The sequence below is a fragment of the Dreissena polymorpha genome, chromosome 13, assembly GCF_020536995.1.
Source record: "Dreissena polymorpha isolate Duluth1 chromosome 13, UMN_Dpol_1.0, whole genome shotgun sequence".
Lineage (NCBI taxonomy): Eukaryota > Metazoa > Mollusca > Bivalvia > Myida > Dreissenidae > Dreissena > Dreissena polymorpha.
In genome coordinates this window covers 674,989-688,219 of record NC_068367.1, presented here as the reverse complement: position 1 = coordinate 688,219, position 13,231 = coordinate 674,989, and the positions used below count along the sequence as shown (strand labels likewise).

The 13,231-nt window shown below is 34.1% G+C and overlaps 1 long non-coding RNA gene across 1 annotated transcript; it reads right to left on the bottom strand.

Moving 5' to 3' along the window:
- Nucleotides 1–3,292: 3,292 nt before the first annotated feature.
- Nucleotides 3,293–4,957, bottom strand: LOC127856490 (uncharacterized). The gene is made up of 3 exons (XR_008038068.1): nt 4,853–4,957; nt 4,580–4,642; nt 3,293–4,347 (listed from the first exon to the last, which is right to left on the bottom strand). It is a non-coding gene; the product is annotated as an uncharacterized LOC127856490 (long non-coding RNA).
- Between the last annotated feature and the right edge of the window lie 8,274 nt (nt 4,958–13,231).

Sequence of the window (13,231 nt, the reverse complement as noted above, 5' to 3'; positions counted from 1 at the left end):
ATTCAAAAAATCCTATTGAACCTACAGTAAAACAAGTTCTCTCTTTATGATGTTCTTCCACTTCTACTTGGTGATAACTAGACTTCATGTCAATGGTTGAAAAATATTTTGTTCCACTGAGACAATCAAAAACTTCTTCAATACGAGGTAATGCGTACGAGTCTTTTACAGTCCTTTGATTAAGCATTCTATAATCAATACATAATCTGAGTTCATTTGATTTCTTTCGGACTAAAACAACATTGCTAGTCCACGGTGACCTCGATGGACGAATAATACCTCCAGCTAATAACTGTTCGATGTGTTGTTGTACTTCTTCAAGCATACATGGTGGTATCCTTCTATGTCTCTGTTTGAATGGTGTTTCATCAATAAGATCTATTCTGTGTTTGATTAAATTACACTGACCAATGTCAGTACTTGATGTTGAGAAAATATCCTTATGTTTCCTTAATAGTGCCTTTAATGTTTCTTTTTGATTTGCATCTAGTATGTTTTCATCAATATTCAACTTATCAAGTATTGTTTCATATTTATCTTCAGTTTGAATTCTGTGTAAAACATCATCTGTCACAGTAACATGCTGAATTTCACAAAGAATAGCTTTTGGATTTATCACAACAGTATTTGTAGTCAAATTTGATAAATTTACTACAACTTCCTGATTATTCTTGTTCTTGTACTGTATAACAGTAGGAGTCACATCAACATATGATGGCAAACTGCTAAAAGTTGACTCCTGGTAGATAACAGTACTTTCAGGATAACCCATTTGTTTGTCAATAAATCCATTGACATTTATGGACTCATTTGGTTTTAAAAACACCTTCTGTGCTACTGCACTTCTAATCAATCCAATTCTGTTTTTATTTTTAGTAATTTTTTTTTCACGTAAAACAATTGTTCTAAAACATAAAAACCATGGCGTAAACATTTTTGCCCTCTGAAGAAATTGTTCGTCAAAATTTGACTTACATTCCTTCAACAATTCATTTTAAATATTTGTGCCTAAAATAACAGGCGTTCTTTCTGAAAATTTTGTATCAGGTGTTACCAATAACAAGCAAGTGTGTGAATTAGCTTTTGGTAAATCTTCACCTGTACTAATTTCCACTTCAATGTAGCCAGTGTAAGGCAAATTATTACCATCAGCACATTCTATATTTAAAATATGTGTCAATGGCTGAATAGTAATTTGAGACAAATTGTCATTATAAAATGACTGTGAGACAACACTCACACCACTACCAGTATATAAAAGAGCTTTTGTACAAATGCTATTTACAAAAATATTTGTCTCGTTAATATCACCAACTAACTTTGGGTCCAATTTACTGGTGCCCGAGTTTGACCAAACAACAGGAGCACTTATACTTTTGGGCAATTAATTTGTCTGTGCCCTTTTTCATTGCAGTTATAGCACACGACATTGCTATCCATATTTTGAGGACAATATCTCTGAATGTGACCTCTTTCATTACAAAAATGGCAGGCTCCTTGGAATGTGGTGCCACTCAATGGTCTAGTTGGCCTATATGAACCACGTCCTTGATGAGAGGTACCTATCCTTCCCCTGAAACCCCTATATGCCGATCGACCACCAAATGGGTATCTATTTGCAGCCTGGAATGATGCTGGTTGATGATATTTATTTTCGACCTTTTCTTTTTCTAAGTTTCCAATTCTTTCATTTAATTGATGAAGCAATGATTTCATTTCGGACAAGTCTGTTGTTTCTTGTGGGTTAACTTTGATTGCAGCCTTACATGATTTTGTCTCTTTCACAGGCTCTTTTAACTCTGTTTCAATTTTCCGAAGTTCTCGTTTGAACTCGTCGTAGTTTTCAATTTTATCGCATTGGTACATTGACATGTGTTTCAAGTCTCTGATCAAACCAGCATGCAAAACTTTTTTAAGTATCTCAGTGTCAGTCCGTCGGACAGCTTTCAACTGCACTGCTTGATCAAAGATTTCCTCGAGTCGCAAGGCATATTTGACAACTGGCTCATTGTCTTGTTGCTGGCTTAGGTAAAACTTTCTCATGATACTCTCTCGGGATTCGATACTCCCACAAGTATTTTCTAATTTGAAAAGAATTTCATTTAAAGACACATCAGGGCCTAGCCTTCGCAAAACATCGGCAGCACTTCCCTTTAAGGCTCTCCTTATGCCTAACAATAGTTGTTCATTGTTAAAGACTTCCTTGACGTAAAGCTTCAATTTCATATTTAAAAGTATCAAAGTTCACCTCACCAGCTTTTACATCTTCTCCATAGAATGTTGAAATTCTTGGAAATTGAAAGCTTCCAGTCTTTTCTGTAGTTGACTGTGCCCCTATATGCATAGGTTCTGATTTTATTCCAAAAGCTTGTACAAGCTTCATCATCCCTTCTGGGCTATCCACATTTGGTTTGATACCCAAAAGGTGTAAAGCTTCAAGAAGCTTATATTCCTGTTCAGTTACATCGTGTATACCTCCAGAGGCTGTATCTGATTTATTGGCTTCTGAAGCCATGACAATAAAATTATGTTAAATTGATTCCAAATGCAATTTAATTTCAATCCGATATCATTCAAAATGACATTTTAAATCACAATTTCACTTTAAAATTGAATTAATTCAATTGCATATACCAATTCAATTAATTATGTTAAGTCATACAATACTACACACGGTAATACAAATCGCCGGTGCGCTTATAAAATTATTTCGGTGAAATAAATTTCTAACTTCTTTGAACAAGTACACTATTAACAATAAACAAGATTCACATCATTATTGATAAAATTAATTTATCAAATGAAATAAACTCAATAAAATTATTTATAAACTTTACTGAAAGAAATACGGTAGCTTTAAACTAAATGAGATGCGCTCATAAATTTCTCCTAGTTATACGGTAAACCATGGACTTTTTTCCAATATGTCTATCCGAAGATAATTTGAATTATAATATCACCATGTGATAATATAATGACAATGAATGTTTATTTTTAGACAATAATACTTTCTAACTGTAAGAAACTATTTCTTAAAATTAAACTTGAATATCCAAGATATCAGCAAGAACAGAAATATTCTACGAACATTTCATTTCTTCCTGAACTGAATGCAATCAATTATTGCAGAATTATTTTATAATTCTGAACTAACCAAAATATTTGGAAACTGATTATATTTGAAAAATGATTATATGTTATATCATATATATATACTGTTTTTTTGTTGTTTTTTTATATATATTATAACCTACTCAACAACAAAACTATTCTACTAGACTAGAATTTGTTCATGTATGGCAACAACTACGTAGGTCAGAGTCAGTCAATGTCAACACAACTTAAGAAAATGGAAAATGTACACAGCAGATTAGCAACCGGAAATTTCAACACAAAAGGAGATAATAGGACTTTCAAATAAATATAATAAAAAAGTAGACCAAGGGAGATAAACTGCTGACCAACCAAATTACCAGAAACAGGAAATGCAAAAAAACAATAGTTTCAGTGGAATATGAAATCTGCAGTGAACTGTAAACAAATACTACTTAAATAATTTACAGGGACTTCAAAAAGGCAGCTCAATGTTTATGAAAGAAATGTTAAGAGTAGAAATTATGATTAGATTGTACTTAAAAAGAAATATTAGTAAATAGAACCTTCATCTGAATATTAATTTATATTCATGCAATAGTGAAACTATGTGAAATCTTTTTCTAACACACTTACAATAGCACACATGAAAATTGCCAGATATTACAGTATCAACCATCCCTCCCTTTTTTTTAAGTTATAAAACTTATAAAAGAACAACGGTAACTGTAATATCTGTCAATTTGTTTCGATAATAATAGTACTCACACTCAGTAGACAGGAACAATACACAATTCGACAGCAACTAGAATGATTTTTTAGATGAAAACTGATATAAGGTCACTATTATCTATTACAATATTTCTGGTATGTCCAAATCAGAAATTGTACACTGGAATAATGTCTGAAGAAGTTGAAGAATGTTCACGACACCAGCTCCTTTACAATAAGATCGGAACGACACGTTTCTCTCCGACACGACCAGAACGACCCGCTCCTCCACGACACGCAAGACTTGCTCCTGAACGACACGACCGGCTCCTCTACGACAGGACTAAAACGACCCGCTCCTCTACGACACGACCGGCTCCACACTACCTGCCTCTATTCGTATTTCAACCCGTTGGGCGCCATTTGTAACTCGTGGGTTTATCAACAACAAGATTTGTTCTCTTTCTAATCAGGGGTTCTTAAATGAGCTACAGAATTTACAGAATATCGAACCGTGATTCTTTTCCAGATTGGTATTGGTAACTGAAAAGAATACAAAATAATATATAGTATTACACAATATACATTACATGAATGCTGTGATAATAACCTATATATTAATAATAATAATATACATGACATTCTAGTTGCCGACTATCATTAGAACCAACAAAGCATCTGAAATCAATACAAACGTATAAAACAAGATAAAACATGACAAAACATATACAATGACGTCACATAACCTTGAACACATAAAATACATGAACCTTACCGATTTAGGGAATCGAATACCTCTCACAGTCTCTCAATCACGACTTCTTTAGTTGTGCGTTTGCTGCAAATTAATATACATGCAAATATTATTAAGTGTCATTTAGTATAACTTGTTTTTAAGTAAAAGATAAGACAAATGTACCATTGAGCTGTTATTTCCGGAGTCGCGAAAACATGTGATGCTTATCATTTAAATACTTTAAATCATTATAGAAATACAAAACCATATGAATGCAGTTCACTACAAACATCAATCCACAAAATACTATACCTCGAAACCAAATGCTACGATGTATTAAACAAATACAATGGACTCTGCACTCTGAACAAGTCTTTCTTGTTTAAACTTTTCTCTCAACTGCCAGAAATGACCACGTGACCAATTTATGCGAGAAAACGAAAGTAAAATTAACCAAAAGATAAAGGTTACAAATCAACATTAAACATTGGTAAAATAACCACAGGGCTATATTAGCAAATTTTCGTTGTAGTTATGATATTTGTGAGGAAACAGTAAGACTGAACATTTACCATCCTCTCTAATATCCAATATATACCCTGGGTACAGAAAATATCCTTAAAGGCACCCGGTCGAACACCGGTTACTTTAAGTCCCGTACCTGGGCCCGGTTTAATAAGAGCGACCATGGTCGAGTGAGTATGGTTGTACCAGCGAATAATCGTCGTGCGTTGATAACTGGGTTAAATGGAGAGCGACGATCGTCAGTCGACCGCGCGTTGTTCTACGTTCTGTCGAGCGACCGCAGTCCACCCCTCAAACCACGACTGCTCGTCGCTTGACTGCTCGTCGCTTGACGCATTGTCGGCTATCAAAACCTGTGCAAATGACTGACCACACCGTCGTGCGACCACAGTCACGGCAACTTGCTCCTTGAACGCGACGAGTGGTCAGTTGGCGGCCGACGAGCGTCGGTCGACCACACAGTCGCGTGACTACAGTCGGGTGTGTAGTTTTTCATTAAACCGGCCCCAGGGGTAACTTATAACATACTTTTACTAAGCGGGTTACTTTTATGCTGTACCTGAGCCTTACACGATCTCGATTGAATCAAAACGGAAAATAAACTTAAAGGCATACTCTGTTGTTAAGAGTTTATTTCCCTTCCCGGGTACTTTGTTATATACCTTAGTAATAAACCCGGGTAACTTGAATGCTGTACCTGAGCCAACATTAAATAATCGAGCATTGGTGCTTACTTAATTGCTAAAAACTCCCGTTTCAGATGAGCATTACCGAAATTGCATAGATGAATAGGAACATTTTCGCCACCCGTGATAGTAGCGAACCTTTGATTCCTTTATTGAAAGTAAATGTTATTAACGTGTCATTGGAAATTCTACTCTTCAATTAAATTATAACACAGTTCTAGTTGGGCTCAGCAGGTCTGATTATAGCCAATGTATATTTGTCATCAGAACTGTTCACGGACTGAGATTTAAAACTATTTCATTTTTGGCTTAACAGATTCCTGTGGATTCAATACATGAAAACAATCCATACTATCTTTTCAGATTTGCATACAAGTATTTTACACATGCGTTTAGACGTACAATTTCAAAACTATAATACTTGAAAATACTTTAACAACACAATCGTTATAGAAACTGCAACGATTTGCAGATTTACAGTTGTGTGTTTTGTAAGAAAGGTCATGTGACAAATACTCTTTATGGAATTATTCAGCTTATACCACAAATTGAATATAATTGAAGGTTAATTGTGTTAAAAGTTGCTTATTTTCGTCTACTGTGCCCTTGTTTTCCAGATAATTAATTATACTTTCCATGCCAGAGGAAAGTGGTTTGAATTAAAATCAAAGCGGTGGCTTGCGAGAAGATGTATTGACGGACAATTGATTGCATAAGCTTTATGTTACCCTGAAACTCAACCAAATGAACATGCAAATGTATTTGACATAATCTTTGTGTACACATATATGAAATTAGTATAAACATGCATACGATATTGAATAGATTTGTTGTTTTTTTTTAGCTTCTTAAACTAATAATGCATACAGGTCTAAATGCAAGATAATTACAAAAGTGGTGTCAATAGGACTCGATACAATACTTGCATTGAATATTAAATCCTAAAAATTTGAACTGATTTTAGTACTAAAAGGAAACCTATAAGCAATAATCAACCATAACTGGTGGCATATGGTTATATACATTTAACTAACAGATACTTTACAAATGCCATACTATCACTCATAAAACCATTTAACCATTGAGGACATAGCCTAAAATTCCATATTTTATCAATTATCAAATTTGTAAATTTTAGCTTTATAACTGTGGAAGTTTTATGTGTGTGTGTGTACGTGTGCGTGTGTGTACTTGGGTGCGGGTGCGTGCGCGCGCGTGTGTCTATGTGCAAATTTACAGCACACACAGAGGCAAAAACAATTCACTGGGTTTATAACTGACTTCTGGATATCTTCTCACGAAACTCATGCAGTATGAGGCTTGGAACTTGAAATGAATATTGCTGAAAAGCTGTTGTGTTACGCCCTGTGTTTTGGAAAGCAGCTCGTAGGAATGCAACAAATTTAACATTTTCTGTAGAATGTTCATGTATAGCCACGTTCACATTGAAACTCTCATCATTTTACACGGAGGTTACCTTTTCAGTTATTGACACTAAACGGAAGATAATGTTATTTGTAATCAGATGCCTGTTAAATGTGCTGGGAACTTGTGGTTTTAATTAACAAATATTCCGGTTATTTACCAAAATTAGACATGACACTCTGTTAATAAATATTTAAATCATACATTTATGATGGTGACATTACATGTATGTGTTTCTTAATGTATATATATATTTTGCAAACAAAAATAAAATACAACCCCTTGTCATCAGATTTGTTAAATAGAGTTTGAACGTATTTCATTAGACTATTGCCCCAATTTGAAACAAATACATTCACTTTGATTCTATGTTTATCATCTAAAGAGGGTAGCTTTTGGCAGGATCAAATGGAAAATTGAGTTAAGAAGTATTAAATTTACTCAGAAATGAATATGTTTGAAAAAAATCCAGCCGATTCAGAGGTAAATCTTTATTTCTTAAATAGCTCCAAGTGATTGTCGAACAAGTTGTTTGTTTTGATTAGCAAGTTCCCATGAGAGCATAGTATTTTACAAAGTTAGTGGTGTTTTCCCCGAGTAACTGACAGGCTTCATAATTGTTGGACTAATGGAGGCACTACTATGGCTTTTGTATGGTTGACATTCGTTGACTCAATAAACTCAAATCAAACTGAAGCTGCATCAATTGCCTTACGAACATTTACGATCTCAGACGAGTATTCATTTAATACCATATTTTTTTTTATCAAACGAATTCAGGAAATGCGATATTGAGTTAGCGTTTGGCGAGCGTACGCGCGCATTTGCTGGACGAGTTTACTCTACATGTATCATGGTATTTAATAAAAAATATTGTCAGATTATATTCAATTACATGCTTTAATCTTTGCAAAATAATTGTTTTTACGCACACTCCATGGAAAAACCGGTAAAATGTAAAATAAAAGCCTATGAAAACGCCCCCAAAAATATATTGCACGTGCTAAAGATAATGGGTATATTGCATAGAACACAATGTGAAACATGTGATAAATCAGTCTCGTAACATGCTTCTGTTGTCGCATACAAAAACCATACCCTTGTTGTACACCTAAAGCTCTGTTATGTTTGTACATGTTATATTTTACAGACACTTGCTTATTGTCCTTTTGTTATTAAAGGCCACATTTTAATTTCCTAGAAACTAAATGGAAATTAATGAAAACATACAAACTGCTCTGTTAATAGATATTATATTATTGCATACATATTTCTCGCTGATCGGCTATTCTCGCGTTATTAAAAAAATGCATCATGGCTTGTGTTTTATTTTCTTGTTAAATCAGCAAAAATACACTGCAAATAAAAATCGATTCTTCGAAAATCAAACTTCCAAAAATTATAGAAAACATTCATTGAAACCCAAATCTACAAAGATTTCGAATTAAACATGAATTTTCCCTTAATCAATTTTTCATTTGTACGTGTACGTCTGCATGATTTGCTTTGACAAGACTGGATCGATATTGTTTAAAGGTACACCGCATATTTATTTTGAGTATTTTCGTGGTTAGACCTTAACAATATTTTGATCGTTTGAGTCAAATTGATTTTTTAAACCAAAAACTGTAAAAAATGTAATGTTATATCTTAAATTACATATATTTAAACTGAAATACACTTCATTGGTTGTTGCTTTTGATGGTACGGCAGATCTTTTCATTAATGTGTGATTTAATATTAATACTATATAAAAATTACCTTTACCCGATGTGATTAATACTTCTAAGAAGGGAGGCCAGCAGCGTTGGTTTTGGTGTGACTACATATAAAATGTACGGTTAATGTCATTAACAATTATTCTGAAATGAAGTGAAGTCAAATATGATTTTCATTTCAGTCGTTTATCCGATAAATAAACATGGGGTCGATACGCAAATTATTATTCTTTACGTACCGCTAGAATGCGGTGTTTCAGGCTACTAAATACTATATATTTAAATAAATTGCTGTTGTAAATATAATGAACTGCCCGAGAAACGAGCCCGATTTGCAAGAATGGAAATCTTTAATGATGCCCCTTCTCCAGCGGCATGGTTAAAACCTTGTTTACGAGGCACACATCTATAAACGTTTCGCACAAATATAGCCCAAAAAGTGTCACCTGCATAACATTTTCCACGATAACGTTTATATTAAAAAGTTGGATAAATGTTATTACTAAGGCCGTTTCATTTTACAGCTTCCGACGACTAGAAAGTACTAGTAACGTTTTAATTTGTGTAAATTGCATTTTCAAGATCAACTGTATTATGATAACTTTTGGTTCGAGTTCGAAAATCTGTTGTGATTTAAAGCTGTGACTTTACTTACTACTGTCATCAAGGAGTTATTAAATATAATCATATTGTATTTCATGGGAGTTTAATGGTAATGCGTCATGAAATGTAAACATTTATATTAACATAGCATTTGAATTCCAGTTACTAAATACATTGAATTATATGCCATTACCTTTGCATAAACTACACGACAGATATATGGTGCTAAATTTTTGTTCAGATGACGCTCTTTGTTTTTGTTTAGATAATAAACAGCTAAACGCCTTCATAATATTGGTAATGCATATTTCAAAGTCATATCAGACAGACTATAAAACTTGATTATGCCAATTAAGTGTCAACAACAAAAATCCCAAGTTTACCAAATACGTTTCATTAGTTTTCGAGTTGCATGTTAGCACAGCTAATAGTATGTAAGGATTTGCTGTTGATGGAAATGCGTATTGACTCCATGTTGACAATGAAGTTGAAATTTATAATACGATATTGAAATGCTTCATTATGGTAAATATATAACCTCATGCAACAAATTGCATTTCAAGGGAGACTTATTTACTGAAACTCAATTAAGAACATCGTCGAACTTTATCCGCAGTTGAACATCCTTGCAAACATTCCTTGAGTTTTCCACTATTAATGTATTTTCGATCTTTTGCGCATATACATCTTCTAATGAAACAGGAAATTGCTCTTTTGGGAGAACGGATTTCCATTACCTCCTTTGAATTAATAATCACATCTGTAATGGTGCGACTAAAAATACCCCGAAGGTCTCCGAATGTGCATTTACTCTTTTCACGTGTGGTATTATACCAGTTAACACTTGTTACAGATGTTGCCGTTTGTGGAGAACGAAACAAGAAGCAGACGTAAAGTCCGAATTATTGACGTTATGAACCTTTATTTTATGCTTTCCGGTGGTTTATAGAGAAATATCAGTGAAATAAAACTGGTATTTCACTGTTTAAAACAGTGAAAAATAACAGTGAAAAATAACGATATTTTTCACTGTTTTACAGTGAAATGACGTCATTTTTTCGACGAAATGACGTCATAAATCCAGCGACATTATCCAGTAAAACTCTTTTACAATGTAAATAAACGGTGAAAAAAGCATAAAATAAAAAGAAAATTTGTTGGAATCGATGGAATATCGATTTTAATTCACTCGTGATCATAAACAATACATATTTTCACTCGTGGCTGCGCCACTCGTAAAAATATTATTGTATATGATCACTCGTGAAATAAAATCGATATTCCATCGAATCCAACAAATATCCTCTATATATATGTACAGTGTAGAATGATGGTCGAACTGTATTTGAGCCGTTTAATACTCTATATGTCAACATATAAAGCTTCATAATTACTTAACGCTCTGAAAGCACATCACACACGCATGTCATCAAAAGCTGTGGATATGAGTAGTCGTGAGACGAGAAGTCCTGAATAATGTTTGATCCGTCGAATAACCGCTATATTTAAAGCATAAGCACACCCTTGTCAGCCAGTATACCTGTTTTTGAATGCAAAGTACAGAAAAAAGTTATTGAGGGTCAAGTGCCTGATTGAATAAAGTTAACATTGTTATCATTGTTTGCCATATTTGAACAATAAGTACGGAAAGCATTCTTGAGGGTAAAATGCCTATTTAAATAAATTATACACATTGTTTTCCATAAACTTTGTTAAAAACCCCTTGACAAAGAGCATTATTGCATCGCATTTATATTATACTTAGAAAGCCTCTAATAATCATCACATCGATTAAATTACATCCAGGTGGCATTCCTTAGCCCTTTTAAGCACCACAGCTGTTTAGGAAAATCGATAAATCAGATTTACTTCGAAAGTTGTAAGAGAAAGTCTTATAACACTGTAATTAAACTGCCAAGATTGTGCACGATTATGCAATGTATTTTCAGTTTGGCATTTGTCTGGAACGTATATCAGCCTTAAGGCTCGAAATAATTTGACAACATTAGCGAAGATCAATACAATTTACCATGTGTTGCTGTAATGGAATCCGTTTGCGTTCGTTAACATGTATTGTGTACGTATTATAATACAAAATTCGGAATATTTGCTGCCATTATGTATGTAGCTCAGTTTTGACGTTACGCGTAGCAAACAAGTACAAAATCACTTTCATATTTCTGAATCAATGCACCATGTTATGTTTTCATACGTATTCCAACAAACAATCGTATTAAATGACCTCAGAAAAACACGTTTATATATATATCTTTACCTTCTAAACAATGAATTGTTAAATACACTCAGCATTTACACTAAGATATGTTATTTGTTCCAGACACAAGTAAACGATTTTTTGTATGTTTTTCTTTTGTTTTAATATCCAGTATTATTTTTGAAAACACCTCGTATTGTTATTTTTTCTAAGTAATAAAATAATGCATAATATATATGGAAAAAAGCATGATTTAATTGTCGACCACGCAAATATACAATGCACCACTTGTCAATATGTTTTAACGTGTAAACCTAAGTACATTACACTTAGGATTGTAATTAGTTGACATTGGGTATACTACGTTACGTGATTGATCATGACGGATGCTACGCATGTTGGTACACTGAACCACCCCACCACCACCGCCACCGTCACCGCCGCCGCCGCCGCCACCACCACCACCGCCACCGCCACCGCCACCGCCACCGCCACCGCCACCGCCACCGCCACCACCACCACCACCACCACCACCACCACCACCACCACCACCACCACCACCACCACCACTATTGCTACTACTACTACTTCTTCTACCACTACTACTGCTGCTACTTCTACTACTACTTATACTACTACTTAAATCCTTATGAACAATAATTGAACTAGCTCAAAAAAACGTATTGACACTTTTAGCCAACATTTTGCCCATTGTTTTTTAGACAAATGGTTTTTATAGCATTTATCAAATGGTTGCCCATCAACCAACATCAATCTACCGTTGGCCCAACGGTGTAACAACAAGCGAAACGATCTTAGGCAAGCCATTCAAAATCAATTTTACAAGTTTTGATAATATATTTTTTAAGTTTTATTTCATTTAGTAACTAAGTTTTTTTTACACAAAAGGTTTGCTCAATCCTAAGCATAACACTATTGTTTTCTGTCAGCGTCTTCCAACGTATGGCACATTAAAGTAAAATCAACGCGTACGGCGTAATCCATAAGCATAGTTCTTTCTGAATTTTATTATACTTATTGATCAGAAACGAACGACATTTTATTATGAAAAAACACATAATAACTTTTATAATAACTTTTACAGGCCCACATGATCGAAATGTCTTCCCTTTTAAACAAACAATGTCAATAAATTTTCATCTTGTTGCCATCTGGGTTAAGCAACGTTCACTTTGAATTACTCGATGCTTGAAGTTTACCTCCCTATCATAATGCCGTAATATAGCTTCACGGCGTATATATTTATAATACATATTTAGAAATAAGTTTAAGTAATGCAATAGGTCATTTACAATAAAGCAGCGTTAATAAAGTAAGGATCAGTAAGTATAAATGCGATTATAAATATGCGCCGCCCGGAAATCGAACCAGGGTTACAAACGTGGGAATCTTGCATGGTAACACTACTTTAGCGGCGCTATTGGTATGGCATGTTTAATAATCCATTAAGACAACCCTTAAAATTACACACACACACGCACACACATACACGCACCCG